At 39.0% G+C, this 22537-nt stretch overlaps 1 long non-coding RNA gene across 1 annotated transcript in view; it reads right to left on the reverse strand.

The window, feature by feature from the left end:
* The window catches only part of LOC122175220, a 114491-nt gene that overhangs the window by 91346 nt on the left and 608 nt on the right, over positions 1-22537 (reverse strand). The window contains exon 2 of the long non-coding RNA XR_006177351.1: positions 16859-16916. This is a non-coding gene — a long non-coding RNA (uncharacterized LOC122175220). The remainder of the gene's footprint in view (positions 1-16858; positions 16917-22537) is intronic.

Consider the following 22537-nt stretch of genomic DNA (forward strand, 5'->3'; position numbering starts at 1 on the left):
CTGAACAAGCACCCACTAGGGCTGCTATCCCTGGCTACATTAAGGTCACCATTAATTCTCAGCAACGTCATGCCTCAGTCCTCTGATGCAGTGTCTCACTAATTAAAAAATGTACTTTTTAAAGGCTGCAGATGGGAATTTTCATGGCTGCTATCGGAGCCCATCACCAACTGAGGGCAAATCTCTGTGTTGCCACTCACAGAAGAGCTCCTGTAGAGGTCCTAGCGCCAGCTCCCATAGGCTGGGTATACTTCTTGATTTTAAAAGGCCACTTAATCTGAATGCTTTTAGTGACAGTAATTCCAAAAGGGAACTGCGCTAATGGCCTCTCAAAATACTGCCAAGCCCTTCAAATACATGTACATAATATTAGCCAAGAGAAATGGAATTTTTTTTTTTTCCACTAATTTCACACACATTGTGTTTCCTTTTGAAATTCCAGTTTTGAGCCTTACCTGCTCTGACCTCTACTTGCTCCAAAATTTCACAATCACAGACCCAAGCAAAGCCAGGTCTAAAAAGTTCAGGGTCACTTAAGCAAGGACTGCCCAGATGAGACCACTGCTTCCTCTATGGAGTGTGGGAGATGCAAACAGCAGCTACTGGGAGAAAGTGGCCTCCCAGTCTTTCCTGTCACTTCATGTCTTAAGAAGCTATCTTGATGTGACATAGAGAACATAAATGGCAATTAATTGCATTTAGATAGTACTCGATTATTCATTATACATTTTCTGTGGTTTTGTCCATTTGTTTTTAATTCTAATGAAATTGGGCCATTTCTTAATTATTTTTCCTTGGCAGCTTGTTGCATTGCCTCCTACGGTACTGACCTAAAACCAGGCCAGGACCAAATGACTGCACGCACACACCAATATGATGAACAGCAAAATGGCGTTTATTACACGTGAACTCTAGCTTATATAACCTATGTGCTTCGTCTACGCCCCTAAGGGTACGTGCCACACATCAATCATAGAGCAGGGAGAGGGCCTATCGCGTCACATCCCGTGGGGGGGTCTCTCAGTCTCGCAGTTGCTGACAACAGCAGCTTATCCTCCATCTATAGCTATGAGTTGTCAAGTAGTTCATAACAATGAAGTTTATTCATTTCACTTTTTTCTTGGGAAGAAAATGCATTTTGGGGAACACGGTTGTTATTTAGGACGATTTGCAAATACTTCCATTTTATAATTTTCTGCAAACAGCTCATTATAAGCTTTGAGGTTTAAAATGATAACAATAAAAACTAACTTCACCTCGGAGTACGGGGTCACCTCTGGTTCTTACTGTTCAATGGGATAAAAGCATGATGTATGAGAGAATCGCTCTAGAAACAAACTTTTCTTTCACACTTCTTTGATATCCCAGTCTTGGCTCCCACTGATTTTAGACAGGAGGTTTTCAGTAACTCTAAAAGCTTCTAAAATAGCTGCACTTGTCATCCTTCCTATTCACCCTGTGAAGTTTACTTTGACCTTTGTAGCACAGATCATCCCAGTGTTGGTTTAGCACAGTCAACATCCTTGTCACAAGACTGCTGCCAAGGTCTATTGCAGGGGAGTGAGCTTTCTCAGAGAAGAGATGACATTTTGAGACAAGCAAAGCAAAACAAAAATAAATAAATAACAAAGTAAAGAGAAAAACGTTCTCTCCAAGTTTTGATCCACCAGGTTTGGTTTTGCTTTTGTTCCCACATAAAGCGAATAAAACACCATGCTCTAGCTATAAGGGGAAGCAAGAAATGCTGTACAAATGAAAATGTCTTTTTACAGCATTTTCACAACAGTTCTGTGTCAACAAAAGCTCCCCAGGCTCTCTTTATCTTTCATTAAGTGAAACTTCTGTTAAAACTGAATTACTGAAAAAAATATGAAAATCTTTATTGTCAGGCCCTATTAATTAAAAATAATAATAACAAAAATATTTATTGTAAGGAGATTTATGATTTGCTTCTACAGCCACAAACATTTTTCATTTTCTATTTAACTTAACGGAGGAAAAAAAGTGAATGTTTTCCTAATATTTTCCATAGTTATGGGTGTCCATAATATATTATGTACATTTATACAAACCTCTTATTGTTGTGAACATCCTTCCATTTTAATTAACTGAGAACTTTACCAGTAACCTTTTTCTTTTTCCATTGTCTGTATTATTTCTTAAATACAATACATTCATATCCAGAACTCTCTTAGCCATAAAAAAGCTCTGATGCTTTCTATAATGACATAATATGAGATTTTTACTCTAAACTCATGGTGTAGATAGGGGAAGACTTTACTTTGTTTTAAAAATGACATTTTTTATGGAGTTAATACTTACAAAGAATTCCACATTCTATCAAAGGACATCTCTAGAAAGTAGGTATGGACCTCCTTTGTTTTCTTTAACAGTAATAAAGCATAAAAACAACAGTGAAATAGCAAGAGATGTTTATTTTAATGTCAATCATTTAAATAAAAAAAAATAATAGCATGGGGGCTGTCACAGACAGCTCTTCAAGCCACATCTCTAAAGACATAAGTAAAAAGATCCATGTTGGCTTCAGTAAAGTCAGGATTCTGCTCTAAGCCCCTCTCCACCTCACTGCTTAAGCTACAGGGCTTAATACACGCTGCTACAAATTACACATTGTGTATAGCTGTAACAACAGTACAGGCAATTTAAATCTGATCTAATTTACTGCTGTAAAGCACATCCATTTACACAGAGTAAATATTACTCTTTTGTTTCATTGTTCCTCATAGAGACATAAAAAGAAGCAAAAATTATAACCAGTTTGCAGAACAGTATCTAATGAACTTACTGTAGCTCTTCTAACATCAAAGCCCTCCCATCCTCCTTCAAATGAATCCATGGTGTTAAGCAAATGCCACTTCACAGACACACAAAGACATGGATGTGCACATGCACTAAATTTCCACTGGTGCAAATGAAATTTTGGGTATCTCTAGAGATAGAAACTGCACAACCTCTCTGAATTTATCAATATGAATTGATAAATTGAAGAGAAATAACTTCACTACCACCTTCTGCATTTCTTAAAAAATGTTTTAAATGCTTATAAAAAAAAAATGAATTAGTTCAGCGAATACACTGTCCATATTAAATTATAGTCTTTTCTCTTCAAAATATAGTGCTTGTGCAAAGTGCCAGACACTTTTAACTTTGGAGATGGGAACTTTCTGTTCTTCCAAGAACACTGAGAGGAAGCTTCCAATCACAATGCTAACAGTCACACACAAAAATCCCCTGCCTCCTTCACTTCTCCTCTCCCATGCATGCATGCACAAGGCCATTTGCTGCTTCTTCTCCAAATAAGCACAGTTTTAGACACCAAATTGGAGCAGAACACTTTGGCAGAGTTCAATGGGAGCTGGCATCTTTTATAAGACCAGCTAAGATGGGAGAAGAATACAAATTGTTTTTACCACAATGTTTTTTTGGTAATCTGTGAAAAATGACTGAGCAGTCTCTGTAATGGAATAACACTGAGGTTTTCTCTTGGCATTTGAAATTAACGTTTCTTTGTGGGAAAAATAGCTCTGCATATAGGAGCAAAAAATACAGATAATAGTTCAATTTTTTGTGTGTTAAAATTAGTTGAATGCAATAACTCCTTCAATAGAACCCTTTAAGGGCAAGCTTGAATCGTGAGGCTGATACAGGCCATGCTTTACAGCAGATCAAGGGCACCAGTATCAGTTTCCAAATGGTGCAGAGTTCAATACTATTATTTCCTCAAACCAGAGCCCTAATTATAGCACTGTGTATTTGGCATCTGCTCAGGCATATCTGCACAGCACAGGTGTGACAACCTGGGTTAACTAACTCAAGTGAAATTACAGATAAAACAGATATTTGTGATGTTTCCTTGAATTAACGCTTGAATTCAATAATGGCTTCAGTCTTAAGCCACTGTGCAGGAGTTAAATGCAAGCTATAGCATCTGCCTTGCCATTTTAAAAACCTGTCACTGCCACGGACCAGCCAACAGAACCAACGAATAGAGTTCTCAGAGGTAACACAGCAGACACTCCTTTGGAATAGCAGTCATAGATTGAGCCTTATCCTTTTTCCTATTACTTCCTATTATATTGTTACTATTTTCTGCCCTTATCTTTTCCTATTACTGAAAAGCCCCTCCTTTTTTTTTTTTTTTTCTTCTTCTTCTTTTTTTTTTTTTTTTTGGTCACATGGAGCTTTAATTAAACAAAATGTACCATTAATTAGTTTTTGCACACATCAGTAAGAAGGGGTGGAGAAAGCGAGCTAGTACTAAAAGAAAGCTGTAGAGAAATAGAATCACAGCATGGCTGAAGCTGGAAGGGATCTCTGGGTCTGCGCAGCCCAACTCCTGCACAGGCAGAACCGCCTAGATGAGGGTGGTAGGGCCATGCCCTGACCTCTCTTTACAACATCATCAGCAACTGAGGACTGAGAATGCAGAAGAAATGGTTTTATGTTTTCTCTTTTAAAGGGACCTATACAGATTTAGAAGAAATGCTGAACTGATGTAAGGACTCTTTCACCACCACTGATCAATGTTTTATATTGTGTTTGGTGGGGAGCAAGAAGATTTCAGCCTCTTTTTCACCCAGCCTGGCATTTTTCATTAAAAAGAATGAGAAAGGAAAAAAAATCACCGACAATAAAATCAATCCATTCTGAAAAGGGAACTAAAGCATTGCGTGACAATGCTCAATACCTGCATCAGCTCAGTGTTTTCACCACAAAGACATGTACGGTAAATACAGAATTTTTATTTGAGAGCCAACCAGTAGGGAAGAACCAAAAGGCCAAATTAATGATAAATATAACTCAAGAGCACAGCTGCTGAGGCATGCATGCAGGCATACATAAAGACTGCATTGTACAGCCTCAAATTTTCCTAGCTTCTCTAAAAAAGGGAAAAGGAAGGTTGATCAGGAAGAAAAGAAAATCAAAGATGTGCCAAAGCACTGTGTGAAGGCAATAAGTTAGAGAACATCAGACATGTGGCACATTCATGAGCTTTTGGGAGGATCCTGGGAGTCAAAGAGACAGTCACTTTCTGAGGAATCTGGATGCTTTCAATGAGGTACTACAAAAACAAATGATGTACCCTGTGTCATTGCAGAGGTACTTCATGCTAAGCTCCTTAGCTGTACCAGTAGCACTGAGTATATCTGCTTAACATTCAAGAATGGACATTCAGGGACATCTTCTGAAGTCAGATAACGTAAGCACAGAAAGTAAACAAGGAAGCAAAAAGATAATCTGTTTCGGTTTTATTTCTGCAGGGACTTCGGAATCTCTATAGTACTGTTGCTTTTATCTATGAAGCTAAGGAAAGCGCTGCACAAGACTTGGTACCCTTTTCCTCTCTCCCTATGCCCTAGTCTAAATATTAGATTAAAAAAGAAAAAGAAAAAAAAGATGCTCTAGACTTAACACCAAATGTTTCATGCATCAGGAAAACACCAATTAGGAATCTGGAGTTCTGCCCAGTTTAATAATGCAGTGGAGTGCCATGGTAGCGTGAACTGTTAGAAGAATCACATCTGCTAATCTTTTCTGCTTGCAAAGACAAAAATTAGGTCTTAGTATGATTTTGATGTCAACTGGAAGCTTCAGAACAGTACTGAAATATGGATTTCACATGCCATATTAGTTTTGTGAGCATATGCTAAATAAACCTGCCCTTCCCCTTTGCCCCCTCCTCAGTCTGCTCAGCTATCCTTTATACACTGAAACTTCCATCTTGGCATTTTCTCCCTAGAGCTTCTGCTTCAGAAGCACTGAAACCACAACAGCAAACAACAGCAATTACAGCAGATGCCAAGCTATTGTGGCAACAACTCCAGCACCTTATGAATCAGAAGTATTTCTCCATTAGCATTCATGCATTTTATGAATGTGGGGCTTTTTTCCTTGTCTTCCAATATTTTTGCCCACAGATACAGCTCTCAGAGCTGAGTCCATTTTGCCAATTCTCAAACAAATCACAGAAATCCTTGAGACCAGATCCAAAACAATAAGGCATAAAACTTAGGTGTGTATGAGATTTGATTTCACTTTTCATTCCCCACACATGTTGTCCTTACTCCATGAAGCAATGCTAAGACAAACTTCCAGCAATAGCATCCTCTGGTTCCCAATCTCCTCATGCATAGCACCACACAGAGATCATCAGCATGCTCTGTTAAGGCCACAAACCACTCTTACAATTAAATTTCTGCTATCCAAAACAAGGGAAATGAAATAATACTAAATTCCTAATAAATGTTGATTTAGTATTTGCCAGATGACTTCTCTTACTGCAGTTTCCCACCTGCACTATTGCAATGCATCAGTTCTCACCTCAAGGGAGGAGGAACTCTTCTCACAGTTCTGAGATATACTCTAACCTGAACTCAAGGACAGTGAAAAAAGGAAAAAAATAGTGTTATGAAAACATAACACTATTGCAATGCACCAGTTCTCACCTCAAGGGAGGAGGAACTCTTCTCACAGTTTTGAGATATACTCTAACCTGAACTCAAGGACAGTGAAAAAAGGAAAAAACTGCTGAAGAAAAGTGAAGAAAATTTAGAGAGCAGCAAGGAAGGCAAGATGACATTCTCATTTCTATCCTACCACTTTTGTAGCAATTATGGAAGGAACATCCCAAATAAAGTCAAGTACAGTCAGCTAAGCCTTCACTTAGGGAACAAGCACCAGCTATGCGTCATCACTAAATAGGACCAGCAATTCTCTGTTGACTCAACCCTGAGTCATTTTTCTCTGGGTTTCTACCAACACTGACTTTACATCAGATCCATCTGAACAAGCAGCCCCTGCCCTTTCAACTAATTCTCACAGCTACTGAGAAGGCAAATCCTGGGAAGAAAGAGGGGGTTAAAAATATTATGGCTAAAATCTGTCTCATAATAAAGTACTATTAAGGTTCTGATGGAGTACATAGGACATTTCCTTACGTTATGAAGAAGTTTAATGATGTCTTTTAAGAGTAATAGATACATGGGCTGCTCAAAAGCATTCTCAAGATGGTATTGCTTTTCTTCTGCTAAGCCTGCTAATTATGACATTATTCCAATAATTAAGAACTTGAATTCCTTACAAGCATCATTGAATTAATTCCCTGAACTGCACTCATTCTGCAGAGCCACACCAGAGCAAGAGTAACCTCACCTCACAGCCAGTGCTCTCGCAAAGAGCAGAGGTGTGTCTGAATGTAATTCAACTGCACACGACACCCTTTCAGGACAGACCAAGCCCTGGTCCTCAGTTTTTTGCTAAAAGATGAGTGACCCGATCATTTCAATTTCCACAAGGAGCATTGCTCATAGCACATGAAAACATAAGAATGTTTCACTAGCTTGCTTTCCAGGTACCAGAAGGTATGGCTTATGCTGGCATATTTTCATTTTATGACTATCTGAAACAATAAAGTCAGAAGCAATTTATCAGAGGAAGCTATAGAGAAAAAGTAAACTAGCTTAACTGTGCTAATCCCTAATGATAAAAACTGCCCCGTGCCATCAAATTAAATACTTAAATCCACCTCCCTGTCATACACTTGCATCAGATGTGATGTATTACATGCCATTAGCGAGTCTGTCAGCAAATCCCAGCAAACTGGTTTGCACTTTCTCATCTATTCTTAGCCTTCTTGTTTATTTATTCTTACACATACAACAATGCCTACAGATGTGAGCCCACTCTGTCAACCAGACTTGTATCTACAGGATACATGCAAAGCTAACTTCAGAGTGAATTTTTAATCATTTCTTTTTAGGACTGAGAACATAACGGATCAAGCATTGAATATGTTGTATTTTTCCAAGTTCTTTTTATTATTTTTTTTTTCTCTGACACTGAAGGGAAGAAAAAAAGATATTTCTCTGTCTTAGTTTTTCATCTTCAGAAATATGAAATTCTCCTTGAGACAACATTTGTTTTGCTGCTGCATCTCAGTAGAAAAATAAATAAAACAGGAGCAGGTGGAACAGTTATTTTCTTGTTACACGAACATCATAAACTATTATCATTATTTTTAATGGTTCTTTAAAACAGCATATGGGCTGCCATTGTAATTTCAAATACTGAGGGAAGAGACAACCTCACTTCTTTTGAGCCTTTTTGATAGACTTCCTTCAGAATCCATAGAAATCATCAGAAAACATATTCTAGATTCCTAATCATATCCTCAAACTTAAATTGCAGGTATGAGAAAACAGTCACCCTACCTTTCATCTGGTTATGAACAACACAAAACAAGCAAAACACCCCCAGCAATTTCTCTCTTCTTGCTGGCCAGCACTACAGCAATGCATGCACTTTGAGATGACATGAGCAACATATTTCAAAAGCTGTCTGCTTTGGGATAAAATTTGGATCATAAACATTAGCGCAAACAATAATTCCTTCTTTATCTTATAAGAAATACAATGTATCTCTGAAAGCACACACATGTGCTAAGTCAGCCAGTTAGGAATGCTTAAATAGCATATTATCTTGTTCATTTATTTTCTGTTTTATTGTTAAGTGACACAGATGGAAACTCATACCATGGTATAACTAAAAATGTATATAAAAAAAAAGTAAAGCAAAGCAAGTCTCAAAGATTTTTTATGAAAAAATTATTTCAGAATACTTCCCCCCAGGTTTATTCAAGCTGCAGTGTATATATGAATCTAATTTTTATTTTTCGTGTATTTAAATTATTGGAAATAATGCTTCTCATTAAATAAATTTTTTTAGCTTGAGAGAAGAGGAGGCTATATTTTGGGTTGGGTTTTATTTATTTAAAAAAAAAAAAAAAGGGTGAGAAAAATGTGGATTTTTTTTTCCTGCCTCCTGGGATTCCTGATGAATTATTTTCGTGTATGCTTTTCTCTTCTAACAAACACGCAGAAATGCAGAATAATATCCTACAGGGAACAATTGATTGAACTGGCTGGCCACTGATGGTAAAAATGAGTCTAGCAACAGGAAATCAGTGAATTTGAAAATGAAGGATTATGAAGTTAGTAATTATCATTTCAAACAAGAGAAATAATGTCCTAGTGCCTAAGAACATAGAAGTGAAGGATTGAGATAGTATAAAAAATAAAGAAGTATATCCAGTTGTACTAAATAACAGTGTAAAATTTCTGTCTTTGTGTAAGCCTGAAAAAACTTTAGTGAAAGCTGAATACACTGACAAATGAGAAATTAAGGATTTTCTTGAGATCTTCAAAAGTGAAACCATTAGTTTACTTAAGGAATAAAACCCAGAGGTTGAATGGAAAGACACGGGAACACTTTGTAGTAAAATGTTTTAAATAGAACAAGTTTCATTTAGATTTGCCAGGAAAGTGAGTGATAGTTAAACACTTAAGAATTACTTGAGTCATACTTCAGAACTGTGTTACTCCTTAGAATATAAACAGCTCAGAAGTATGGTTGCACTGAGTCAGGATTGGAACTACAAAAGGCAAATAAATAGCACTGTGCATGCAAATTCAGCTATTCACACTCTTTAATGTTAGGATGACTTTCCCAACATCCCATGATGGAAAGCAATTATTAATAGTGAAATTTAATGAAGGGAACTGAAGCCTGGGGAGGTCAGGATAAGAAGAACTCTGCTGAACTGCTGATATTTGGCTGCTCCAGATACCAACATAACTGTGGCACACAAGTTCTCCAAAAGGGAGACACAAACTAGCAGTGCCCAAGTTCCTCACTACTGCTCTACACCCAATATAGTGAGCAACACTGACAGCACAGCTCTAGGAATCACTTGGGGTAGCAGATACAGAGGACTGGAACTATACACTCCCAACTATAAAGGAAGCAGTGGGTCACTGTGTGCTTTGCAGTCCCTAGTAGTACCCAGACCCTAGAGAGAAAAGCAAGGATCCAGTGTGAGGACAGGCATCTCTGAATGTCAGCTTCCAAAGGGCAAGACAGTTATTGCTAGAGTCTCTCATCACTAGGGAGAGCTACAGGAGTCAAACACTAAAAGAATTCCTAGGACTGGAATTGAGGGAAAATTCCAAATTACACTTTTATAATCATTTCGTAATGAAGATCTTCTGATCAAGAATTTCCACAGAATTTGACTGTAAACAAGTCTTTAATGTGAAGAAGCTAGAGCATGGTGAGTCACATATTCCATGCACAAACCTCTACCCACAGAGCTGAGCTTATGAGCAAAGCATCTGGGAGAAAAACTTTGTTTCAAAGACTGTGATGGAAAGGAAAGCAATGGGTTTTTGTATTGCCAAGTGTGAAAGAAACAGATTTCAAGCTCCTCTTCTGTTCTGGTAAAATACTACTGTTCTGTGTATGAAATAATATGTGTATATCACCCAAGGCCTTAAGTTTGGAGGTATTTGATGATACTACTGATAAGCCAAGATTCACATTCTCCCACATGTGGTTGACATGCTACCTCCAACAATCCCCTCCATCCAATGTCTATTACCATCCAAGGGAATATGCTCATTGCAAAATTGTCACAGTTTTAGGTGTGCCAAAAGGATCCTGAAATGCAAGCAATGCCAACTAGGGATATGTGTGGTAAAATATCCAGTGTTTTTTTGGAAAAAGAGATCCTTGAGATGGTGGCTTCCTCACCACACCTTACCAAAATAATTATTTTACCTTACCTTTCTTACCACTTTTGCAAAATTGATTGGAAAACTGAAAGCCTCAAATTCTGAATCTGTAATGAAACTTTTTAGTTGTAATGTTTTCCGTGGAATCAGAATTGATTTTTATTATTGTTTACCCAAAATTCAAAATTGCTTAACAAGTGGCATGTCAGACACAATTGCTTCATGAGAAGGAGCAGCAACTAGAATGTCTTCTGTGTTGGTTAACTCTGACCTTTCTTGAAAGTTGAAGGAAAAGGAGTCTTCCTGCTGCTACTGACAACTTCCAAGCCAACTACTTGCACTCATATTCGTTCCTTCATCAGCTCCACAAGAACAGTTTCCTCACTCTTTGTGAGCATAAAGACCCAGGAGGATGACTAGAATCTATTTTTAACAGATGTCTGTGAATGAGTGCCATGACAGTTTGGAGAGTTTGCACAGCTACAGCTTGTACACTGACCAGTACAAGGGGTTCTGTGCAATTTCAAATGAAATTATGAATACGCATTTGTTCAGCTTCCCTATTGACTGGTATCTCCATCGTGATGAAAAAGCAGTGGAAACATCCAGGTACCTAGCTCAGTGCAACTTAATCACAGATCACCCACAGTGATAACTGCCATTCAAACACCATGCCCAACTGTGCAAAGATGGCTCTCCTCATACCTCTTTCTTCTAGTCTCAGTTCTGAGGCCCATACTACTTAGAAACAAGTGATGTCCAGAATACCGGATGCTTGTAAAGGCTGATAGAAATTCAGCTTTGCAGTGACTGGGGCAGTGCAAAAAGCCATGGCCCTCTTCTATCCTTTTAGAGGTGAGGACAAGACGTGAATAGCATAACTACAGGACCACAGGTAGGCTCTGTGATTGAGGAGAACCTGTGTTCCAGCTCGCTGAGTAAACAAGGTAGGAAGAAGTCCAGCTGGCCCTGTTAGATGAAAGGTGCCTTTTGGAGTCACTACAGAACCAGTGCTGTACTTCCACTATTGTTTCATCTTAACCAGACTGCTGAGAAATGCTTATTGTAGTGCAGACATGAAAGAAGATAAATGGGAAAAATCAGAGCTGCTATTGAGCTGCTGGCAGGGACCCACAAGATGCTCTGTTGTGAAGGGGGAGAAACTTCCCATATGGAGCTACCATGACCAAGTGGGAATTTAATGGTGCGTGATTCTAGCAGATACTGTGTTCAGGTCCCATTGTGAAGGTCTTTTCTTCAGCTGAAGTAGAGCCATGCCTCCATGCTTCAAACAGAAGAATCTCTTTGAAAGGACGATGTTTAAGTAGTTCAGTGAACCTCTCCTGAATGTTTTGCTCAAAAAGATGCCGCTCAACTGTCATAATATTGAGAGCATAAATGTATTCTACACAAATAATCTCTAAAGAGGAAATTGGCCAAAGGTTTGGGAAGGTCATCTTGCTTTGGGAAGGTCATCCAGGCAAACAACTGGCACAGGGTAGAGCAAGCACCTTGGTGTTCTGGAGGAGTCCAAAGGAGGTGGGATCCTATTTGTATTGCAAACACAATAGAAAAATAGATCTCACTCTTCTCAGAGCTCTGCCTAAGGCCAGGAAGTAGCAGGTGTGTACTGTAAGCTATTAGGTACTGGCATTACTCTCTATTCTAGTCCTCAAGATGCTGCATTCACTGAGTAGTTTATTGAGAAACAGCAGGGCAAACGACAAACTTCAAATGCTTATAATAGCCATACATGAAGTGTTCTTGGGTATCAAGAGAGAGACAAACAAGACAGAAAACAGCAAGAAAGCCACATTAAAAGGCCTTGCCAGAATCAAGCAATTACAAAACTCCACTGAAGATATTTATATATATTTATATATGTATTTATTTTATATATATATATTATTGTTTATATATATATATATTTTTATATATATAAAACAAACCACAAACAACCGCCCTTGATTAATACAAACAGTAATACCTATGTTTAACTTGAGTGACAATTACCAGAAGCGAAGTAAACTTTTCTGGTACACTTTCTTCAGCTGTATTATTCATAAGGTCAAACATTTGCAAAAGGGATATTTTGAAACACTGGATTACACCAGAAACATTAACCTTATCTAAATTAGTTCTGCCCACACTCTCAACCAGTAAATTTCCCCACATGTTTGTATATTGATTTTTTCCCATCTTTTATTTATTTCAGATTCCTCAGGGGTGAACAGAAGTCTATTAAGTTGCTAACAGGAAGTTTGGATTCTGAAAGGGTTTGTTTTTTTTTTCTTTTTGCTGTCAAATGTCTCTCTGGCTGGATCCCTTTACAAATGTAAATTAAGAGGTTTAATAAAATGTAGTTATCCAGCATAGAATTCTAATTTGACTTAGACAACACATTTCCTCATTCAGAACACAATATGCTGTCTTTCTATTCTAACACCCTGCTGTTGTGGATCAGGACCCATTAGCCCTCAGCTCTATTCTGGTAAGCAGAAAAAGTATTCTGTTTTTCTACTCCTTCCATTTTGCTTCTTTTTTTCCCAAACAAATGGTGCATTGCAACATACACTTATCAGCCCCATGGACCTCAGCAGGTAAGGATGAAAGCAAGAACCAGCTGCTGTAACTGGAGAGGTTTACAAACAGGAAGTTAAATAGCCTCTCAATCCTTCATTTCCCCAGTTGCCTGTCTGGATTAAAATGTCCTTTGGAGAGACTGACAGTCCTGTAGCTCTCACTGGCCAGGGCAGACAACCCTTAATGCTGTTTGAAACAGTACTGCTTCTCACGTTTCTCAGGTGATAACAAGTGATTTAACCCTGAGCATTTGACCTCCCACAGAAGTATGAGTCATCAGAGAGATCAGCAGCCTTATGTAACAGAATGAGTAGCTAGACAGTACTCAGCTGGTCACTTATTAACTAATTTACAGCACTTTGAGATGAAGTTTAATTAACATTTATCTCTGGTGAAGCTGTCACTGTACAAAAGTTTTCAGTGCAAGAAAAGCAACAGTATTTACTCCTCTGTTGAGACCCAGCTCACCTGAACCAGCTTTGGAGATGCTGGTAGATCCCACCTGAGATGCTGGTAGAACCCACCTGAGGGTAAGGCGGGCAATTCTGAGTGAGGGAGCAATGCATGCTGGGCAAACCTCTGGTTAGAAGCAAGATGAGTGCAAAGAGAGCTATGCCTTAACATGGCTGTAACTAATCCTTCTGGCTCCTAAGACAATGCAAAAACTCTTCTATCCTGTTATGGTCCTATTTCTGAGGACAAGAATTTACACAGTTTCTAATCCTCGCATGGGCCTATGTCCATAGCGGAGACAAAGAATCTTTAGCAGAGATGTTTATGAAAAATCAGCAATTTCAGCAATTCCTAAAATAAATGAATACCTAAATAAACAAATGACAAAACTTACCTGGGGATAGACTGCATTCTGAGATAGCAAAACATGCTGGAGATACTGTTAAAAAAACACTGTCCCACCCTAGATCTCACATACTGGCTGGCCTATTGTACAAGTGCTGCTTCTGCCTGACCTGCTCAATTCCAATGGCTCGTCCAAAATAAAGATCCTGAGGATTCCTTTCCATCACAAGTGGGAAACAGAGATGGAATACATTCAGATAAATATATTGGCATAGAGGCCTGTATTCAATGTAATCCACTGCCCTCCTGCTTAGGTTTTAAGACAATTTGTATTATTTTTATTTCTCGTACTCAAACATTTTAAATGAATGCATTTGTATTGTTTAACAAATGGCTGCTACTGCATTAGCTATGTGTATACCGAAGGAGACCTAGTTCCCTTCTACCTTGTATGCAAAAATTAAAAGAAACTGGGATAACTTTCTACCCTGCAGGTATCTTGCCAGAAGCAGAAGTTTCCTGAAATTGTATATCTCTGGTTGCCAGTCTCTGGCTAACAAGCTCTTTAATTCATTGACCTGAAAGGCTCATTGGTTGTCACACAGTGCTGAAGTGCTCCTTCATGGTTCTGTCTAGGCAGAGATTTCGTTCTAGTCAGGACAGAATCAAGGGTCAAGAAACTGACGTCAAAGCATTTAATACAATGAAAGATAAGGTCAGAGCAGTCCTATTTTACACCTGTACTGAATACCACTATTGGCTACAACAGAAATGCAGTTCTTCAAGAACTTGCTGAGCTGAGTACTCTGTTGTACTAGGCAATTGTATCATGCACACGTTTTAGGCTGACTGAACTACCTTGCAGCAAACTTGCTGTTTTTGGGTTTGCTCCCATGGCACCAGCAGAACTACTGCTACATCCTTCTGTGCTGAGGGTTGAGACTGTGCTTTGAGCTAACAGCTTTCACTTCAAATCAGGGCAGGTTACAGATGGACACCCAGCCTCCTGAGATGCCACAGAAAACTAGGCAAAGGTTTGAGCTTCTGCTCCAGTTTGTTGTGACGCAGGACTATGCTACAGCAGAGTTCCCTGGGCAAGCCTGCCTTCAAACTGCTGAACTGTCCCATGTGTACTCCTGCCCTGGTCATGTCTCCACCTCACCAGCTCTCTCAGCTTTGTTCTTGGGTTCAGCAACAAATACTCCCTTGCCAAAAACTGCCACCACTTTAATTTGGGCTGAGCATAACATCTGCAGCCCCCTCATCTTTTTCACTGACAAGCTTAGGGCTATTGTGCTATGGTGAAGTCCAACTCAGTATGACAAAGTAATTACTGCTTTATCCCCACTCTCTCCGATGCAGCCTAATTTCCTGGTCAGGCTCTTCTGCATTACTGTAACTCTTCACTCCTGATTTCTATTTCAGTGATTTCGTAACTCTTTTGAACACACAGCCCTTTGCCTTGAAGGCTTTTTCTGTTGTTCCTAAAATAAATTCCAGATGGCTTTTATACCTGTAACTTGAGGACACGGCTAGTATTTAGCTGACATTTTTTCAAAGCCTTTTTCAATTCAAGTACCTTAAAACAATGAGTTATTCCTCATGTCTTTTAATCAATCTTCTGTTCCCAAACACTGACAGCCTAGAGCCCCAGCTACCTAGTCCTGTTATAACAGACATATCCCGAAAAGTGTTCAAAACGTCCTTCTTTCTCTTGTTAATTTGTTGTTCTTACCCTGTGGCTAAAGGATGCACTCAGCTAAGTCTGGCACACCACACAGACAGAGATTCTCCCGCAACAAGTATTTATCCACTCGTGTTCTTGTAAGTTTCCCCACCATTCTAACTCATCTGCCATCCCTGCTGCCTGCTTGATATCACCTCAATCCTCTCTCTCTCCAGTCAGCTCTTGCAGTGGGCCCTGAAATATTTTCCTCTTGCCCTCAAAAATTTTGGTCCTGTCTCACAGCCGCCAGCTCTGTGCTTCTACTCTCCCACAGAGGCTTTCCCTATTATTCAAGAGTTCAGCAGTGCTGTGTCACTATTTTAAATGCTCTTTCTAATGCAGTAGACTTTTAAATTAAAATAAATTAGGTTTACTTATTTATATAAAACAGCAATATTTGCAATAATACTTAAAATATATGTTGCATTATTTCTGTTACTTGCTTTGAACATAACAGCCTCTACTAGGGTTGATGTTAATTACGCCTGCACTGCATGACACTTGCACCCACCTTAAAGTGGTAAAAGAATTTAAGGAGACTGGATTCGCTTTCCAACTTACCTTCTAGGTTTCAAGAACATTTAATAAGTTCACCAAAAAGACAGAAACTACTGTGTGAAACTTTTCTCTCTCACTCACTCCTCGAAAGAAATGACAACTTCTATTCCATCTTATTATTTCTTCCATCACAAAATACATGCAAGTATAGTTTATTTCTGCTTTGTCTCAGAAACAGAAGCTGCTGCATGTCTATGCTAAGCATGAGTAATGAATGAAATGGACTCACAGACCAGGAGGCATGCAGCCTGTGTAACACAACTACGGAGACCGATGACCAGCAGTTCAAAATCACAATCAAATTAATTGTGCATTAAAATGATGACCAATTTCTGGAAAATTGGTGTCTCCATGGACTGTGTAAAGTTATAAAACATGGTCTCAAATATTCTGCTGTGCTAGGAGCAGAAACTGCTAAGGAAATTCCCTGCTTTTCAATATTATTGGTGAGACTTTTATGTTCACATGAAATTTGAAGAAAGAAAAGCCGAATGGCAAATATTTGTTCTAAGGAGCAGGCAGAGTCAACAGCTGAAAAGGTTTGTCTGCATCTACTACAGCTATGTTTTGGTAGAAGCAGTGGACAAAAAACTGTAAACTTTACCTTTTGCTGATTTTGAAATTTCTGGATGCACACGCTTGTTGTTCTGGCAACTTCCTTCCTGTGAGGGCCACAGGCAGAACAAACAGAAGAAAGATACAAAAGAAGTCAGGTTTCCCAAATCAGAGAAAATGTGCTTCTTTATAAATTCTCCCACTTTTCCACTTCTGTTTCGTTTTTAGCAAATGCAGGTGTGTGACCTGATGATAGCTCTCCTTCTTCGTGTGACTGGAAATTGCTGGCCAATACAATCACAATTACAGTTGAAATAGGACCTCTCTTTCATGAGTACACAGTGTTCTACCTACTGAATCAAGCTCAACCATTTATTTTCCCACAATTTCAAATTCCAAATGAACAGATCAGTAGAAGAGCAAGCAGCTGCCTTTTGGAATAAGATCTTTACAAAACATTCCGAAAGAGACAGATACATGATTTTGTCAGCATCTGGACCTGATTATAAATTTTTCTTCTACGTTACTTTTCAAGGATAAAATGAGTTTTGATTGAATTTGATGTGGAAGCATGCAGAAATACAGTGGTTCAATTCTTTGGCAAAAATTTAGCAGGGTTTCCTATTTATGCAAAAAATAATATTGTCTTCAGGGATTAAACTAAAACTTCTAGTCTAACAGCTGAAAAACCTACAAAAACTCATGAGAGATTTAATCTTCATTTTGTATAATGCAAGCAAGTGGACAGAAATTCATCATGCTAGATTCACTTACATAGGAGAGAACTTGTTTTGGTCCTAAGACGATATCCCAAATTACATTTCAGTATAAAAAGGAATGAATTTTGTATGTCAACTGAATATTTTGGTAAAGGCAATGGAAATATTACATTACTAAGTGTTTATATTCCATGAAAAACAGCAGCAAAACATTGCTGATTATCAGTATTTACAGTGCCATCGTTTTACTCTATCAGCACTTCCTAGAATTTCAAACAAGTATACAAGCAATTGTCTTTTTGTCCTTGTGTCAGATGTAGCCGGGATTTCCCTCATCCTTTCCCACCTCTTGTTTTAATGCATAATGAAGCTTCTCAATCAAGACACTTGTAGTGCAGCTCTAACAGTAAGCACAGTCCATACTGAAGGAAGGCTTCTGTGTCAGAGCTGTTTCAGCCACAGTGCAGCATTTTCCTCCTCAAAGAACTCATATCCATAATTGCAAATTGGATAGACAGACTCTATATCATGTCTGTGGCAAAACCTATAAATACTTGACAAGGAGACTTCAGTACAACACAAACTAATTCCAGTCTGCACTAGCTGCAGTAACACCAAGTGTTTGGTAGAGGAAATACTCTGGGTCTTACGCTTCCCCAGGTAAGAAAGACCTGTTATAATTTCCTCTGCATTCTACATAGGAAGCAGGAATGTTTAGTTTATAACACAGAATGCTTGACATGTGATAATAAGGAAGAAGGAACAGCTTCTGCTAGGTGTAATGCTGGGTTAGCACAGGAGCCAGCCCCAGCCTGCTTTCAGGAGTAGTGACCCCAGAATAAATGTAAGTGAGCTCTGTGCCTCAGAGGAGATACCACTCCATTCGGGATCTGTGGGCTATGCATTTCACAAACCACCTTGTTTTGTGGCCAGTTACCCTAGGCTTTCTGTTAGTGCTGCTTTATTATATAAGTACCGAGGAAGGAAAATATTTTAGAACTGAACTATGCCCATTCCTTTCAGCAAACATTTTCATTTAGAAAGAAATCCTATGCCTTTCTACAGGGTCTAGCTGTAAAACCAAAATATTTATTGCATATAGCTACTTAGTAGGAGGGATCAATAAAATATACTTTTATAGCCATTGCGTTGATGCAGTAGGGATTGCTGAATTTGCCTCTGTCTCTGCAAGCCTGCACATTTAATTTGGAAAACTCCAGCTTGCTGTAAACAGCAATGCTACAAGATAGGGATTTAAGTGAATGCAGAAAATACAATGAACATAAGCCAACATACAGAAAAGTACATTCTGAATGCTGCATTTACTGAAAGAAGCACAATACTACTCTGGCTTATTTCTTTTAAATGCTCTTTTTAGGTAAGGCATGCCATTTTTCAAATTGTTTCGTGTCTTTGTTGTACACATCACTGGTAACTATTCAAAATCATTCCACATAGCAAAACAACAAAAAAATTCCATTGTCCAAGCCAAATTTAATTTAATGTATTCAATTGTGCTATTGCAAACTCATTCATCAGTTTAGCATCACAGTCTTCAAACCAGAAGCAAAATGGGTAGCAGTATCAGGGATATGAAAGAACACAAAAACTGGTATTTCCTTACTGAAGACAATACTACAGGATTGTCCCTCAATTGGGAGATACAAAAACTAAGTGGAAAAACTGGAAAAATCCTGAATTTCTGGCTGCTGTGGCTATGTTTTGAGGGAGTTTCCTTTTCCTCATTTTTCCTAAAAGCAGAAAACAGATGAACCATAGAAACAAAATCAGCTGTGACAGCAGAGAAACATGTTCACTTGGACCTCTTTGCTTAACACCACAAAGAGCCCTACATCCCTTCAGGTCTGCTTCTTCCTCCCACAAAGCTACACGAGCAACATGGTCCAATGGAGGTCAAGGGGAGACACAGCGATGTCGATAGAAACCAGCACTTTGCTCTAAATGGAACAATGATTCAAGAAAATCACCTTCGCAATGGAAGCCCTTAGATGGCTTCATCTGTAGTTGTCACCGTGTATGCCAATATGGCTTTATTTTAAGAGGAGAAAAGTGAGCTCTTGAAAGAATTCACACATTTCAGTAGAAGATGAAAGTGTTGGAGCCAGGGCACTGTAAGGTTTAGTTGCATAATACAGCATCAGCAGTGACAAAACTCAATGAAACCCCCCTTAGTATCTCAACTTTTACATAACTGACTGTGCTAACAGAGAATGCTGAGAGAAAAAAAAAAAAAAAAAAAAAAAAAAAAAAGAAGATGGAAGGTGTAGAATATATAAGGCTAAAACATTTCTATTCACTAACATGATGGAACTGCTTCCAGAAGATGCCAGCAGCTGTTGAAGCATAGAATCATAGAATCAAAGAATCACTCAGGCTGGAAAGGACCTTAAAGATCATCAACCATGACCTAACCATACCACCCTAACTCTAACAACCCTCCACGAAGGCACTCTATTTGACATTCCTAATGCAGAGACAGTGATGCTCTTGGCAGATGTTTCTCTGTCACACCTTACATGCCCCAAAGCAGATACATTGCCCAATTAAACAAAAAGGCTCTGAGGGCAGCTCTCGGGTCACATCTGGCTGGCTAATGGCAGCTATGTACTTACAAAGGTAGGAACACTGCGTGGTTATGTAAACAGCATAAATCTCCTCTGAAACGTTAAGATGGGAAATTTGTTAAATTAATTATCGTTTGGTTGCCTCTCTCATCCCCTGGAAAAGAAATGAACTCATTTATCAAGCAAAAATTAGTTCTAGCGTTAGGTTTGGGTTTTTTGTTTTTGTCTGTTTCTTTGAGTTTTATGATTTAGCCTAATAAAAAGAAACAAGAGACTGGATTTGTGAATTATCTACTTCAGCTGCCTACATAGGCAACAAAGAACGGAAAAAAAAGACAAATGTAAGAGGCTAAAACTGGGACAGAGAGGGCAGCCAGGTTAAAAATGAGTTTGGTCATTACATCTCCTAAAAAGTATGGAAAAGAAACTATTATTTGGCTTATTAAACTAAGAGTGAAGCAAGCAGCAGAATTAAAATTGCAGGTCATATTCCAGTTCTCACAAGCAGGGTTGTCCAACTGTTACAAAAGCCAAACTCGGATTTCTGCTGTGTGTCAGCACAGGGCTCCAGAGAAGGGAGCGGGGCAAGCCAAGGGTGTATCAAGTGCCACAGGTTCTCTGCGTACTGAATTACAGATGTGGTACAACAGTCAGAAGCTTTATTACAAAATATGAAGTCGCAGCAGTGCTGGCTGCCTACACTAATATAACCACTTCACCTCTGACAGCAAAAAGAGGAGAAATAATTCAGAGCATCCATCCCTCCTCCTCTCTGGGGTTTGTATGAAAAATCTAGGACAGGAGGAGGGGAAGAAATTTATAATTTTTCCATGTCCCATTCTCCTATCAGAAGCTGCAGCCTTGCTAAACTTGCTTTTGTTTCTATCTCACTTAGAAAAGGAACAGGATGCTTTCCTCTACCTAATTTTTCTGATTTCTCACGGACCCCTTCTTCAGTGTCAAGTGGCTGTAAGAAGGGTAACACCTTCGGATGCTCTGAAGATTTAGGCTGAGGAACAGTGCAAAACATCACTCCATCAGCAGCTAAAGGTTCGGGAGCTTGGCCACAGCAGCCTCAAGACCTGCTTTAACTGACAGATGTACTCAGTCACAGAAGGGCAGTTAGCTGATACCAGCACGCAGTTGTCTTTTTCCTAGTAAATGGCTCTTCAAGCAGAATTGGAAGACAGAAGATGAACTTGTCAGTATGTGTTAGCTGATGATGACAGTCACTTCATTTACCGCGTCTAACATGTTAGGAACTCAAAGGTGAAACATAAACCCAGTAGTCAAGGTTAGGTCTGAGAACCCAAATCATCACACACAAAACCTCAAATAGAACCTGCACACCTTCCCAGCTCAAAAGGAGCTTCAGAAGTGAGCAGCTGGAGCCTTCTTTTGCAGGAGGATGCAAGTTGGGGTTTTCAAATACACCCCACAAAATGCTTTCTTTCCCTCTCAAGCTTGCTATCAGCTGCCTCTTTCCTCCTACGCTCATCTGCAAATCTCATCCCCTTACTACAAAGAAGAGAACAGAAATCAGAGGCTGTATTTTGCCTTCGGCTGGAATGAGAAAGACTCTTTACAGCTGAAACCCGTAATTTTTAATCATTACCATTTGTAATTATTATGGTCACATACTAATGTATCCCTAAACATCCAAATGAAAGAGGAATGATTGGAAAAAGACTGGAAGGCAGATACCACCAGCCTAGTGGGTCAATGAAATCAGCTAGTAATTAAAGTTTCTGAAAGACCTCGTTCTTTCCGATTTCTTTTCAGTAACTTGAACAGACAACACAGAGGGGGTCCTTCCCTTAAATGCAATGATATTTGTCAAATCCATTTGTAAATATTAGTGCAGTTAAAACAACACATAAGATATAAAATGTAATTAAGTTCCGTATAGATTTCACTTTCACGGGAGACTAAGAACAGCAAGGAACAAATGGTGTTATTCTAGCTGTTTCTAGAGCTCATTGGAACCAGTAATGATCTCACAAGCCCAGGACTCATCAGCCACGCAAAAAGCAAAAGCAACAGAAGTGGTACCACCAGAAAAGGAAAAGAAGTGACATAGGCAGCAAGCAATAGAGAAAGATGAAGTTGGAATAGAGAGGTTACTGATTTGCAGGACGTCAAGGAGAGCAATTATTCAGCTGTTGTATTTCTGTGTGCCTCCTAACTACACACGCAACACTGGCTGGCAAAAAAAAAGGCGATTCCAACTCACTGAACACCTCCAACTCTGCTTGGCTTTGGAAAAAGACATCTCTGCAGATGCTGATGGAGGCAGCGCAAGCATAGCCCAGCAGCATGGATGCTGGCCAACAGGTGACCTGGGCACTGCACACAGCTTCTGGCTTCTGCGTATCTCATTCATTAATATACTGATTTACTTGCTGTTTCAGTAATACTGGGCAA

This window comes from Lagopus leucura, unplaced genomic scaffold (genome assembly GCF_019238085.1).
Source record: "Lagopus leucura isolate 7727_CA_CO unplaced genomic scaffold, USGS_WTPT01 Super-Scaffold_739, whole genome shotgun sequence".
NCBI classification, from domain to species: domain Eukaryota; kingdom Metazoa; phylum Chordata; class Aves; order Galliformes; family Phasianidae; genus Lagopus; species Lagopus leucura.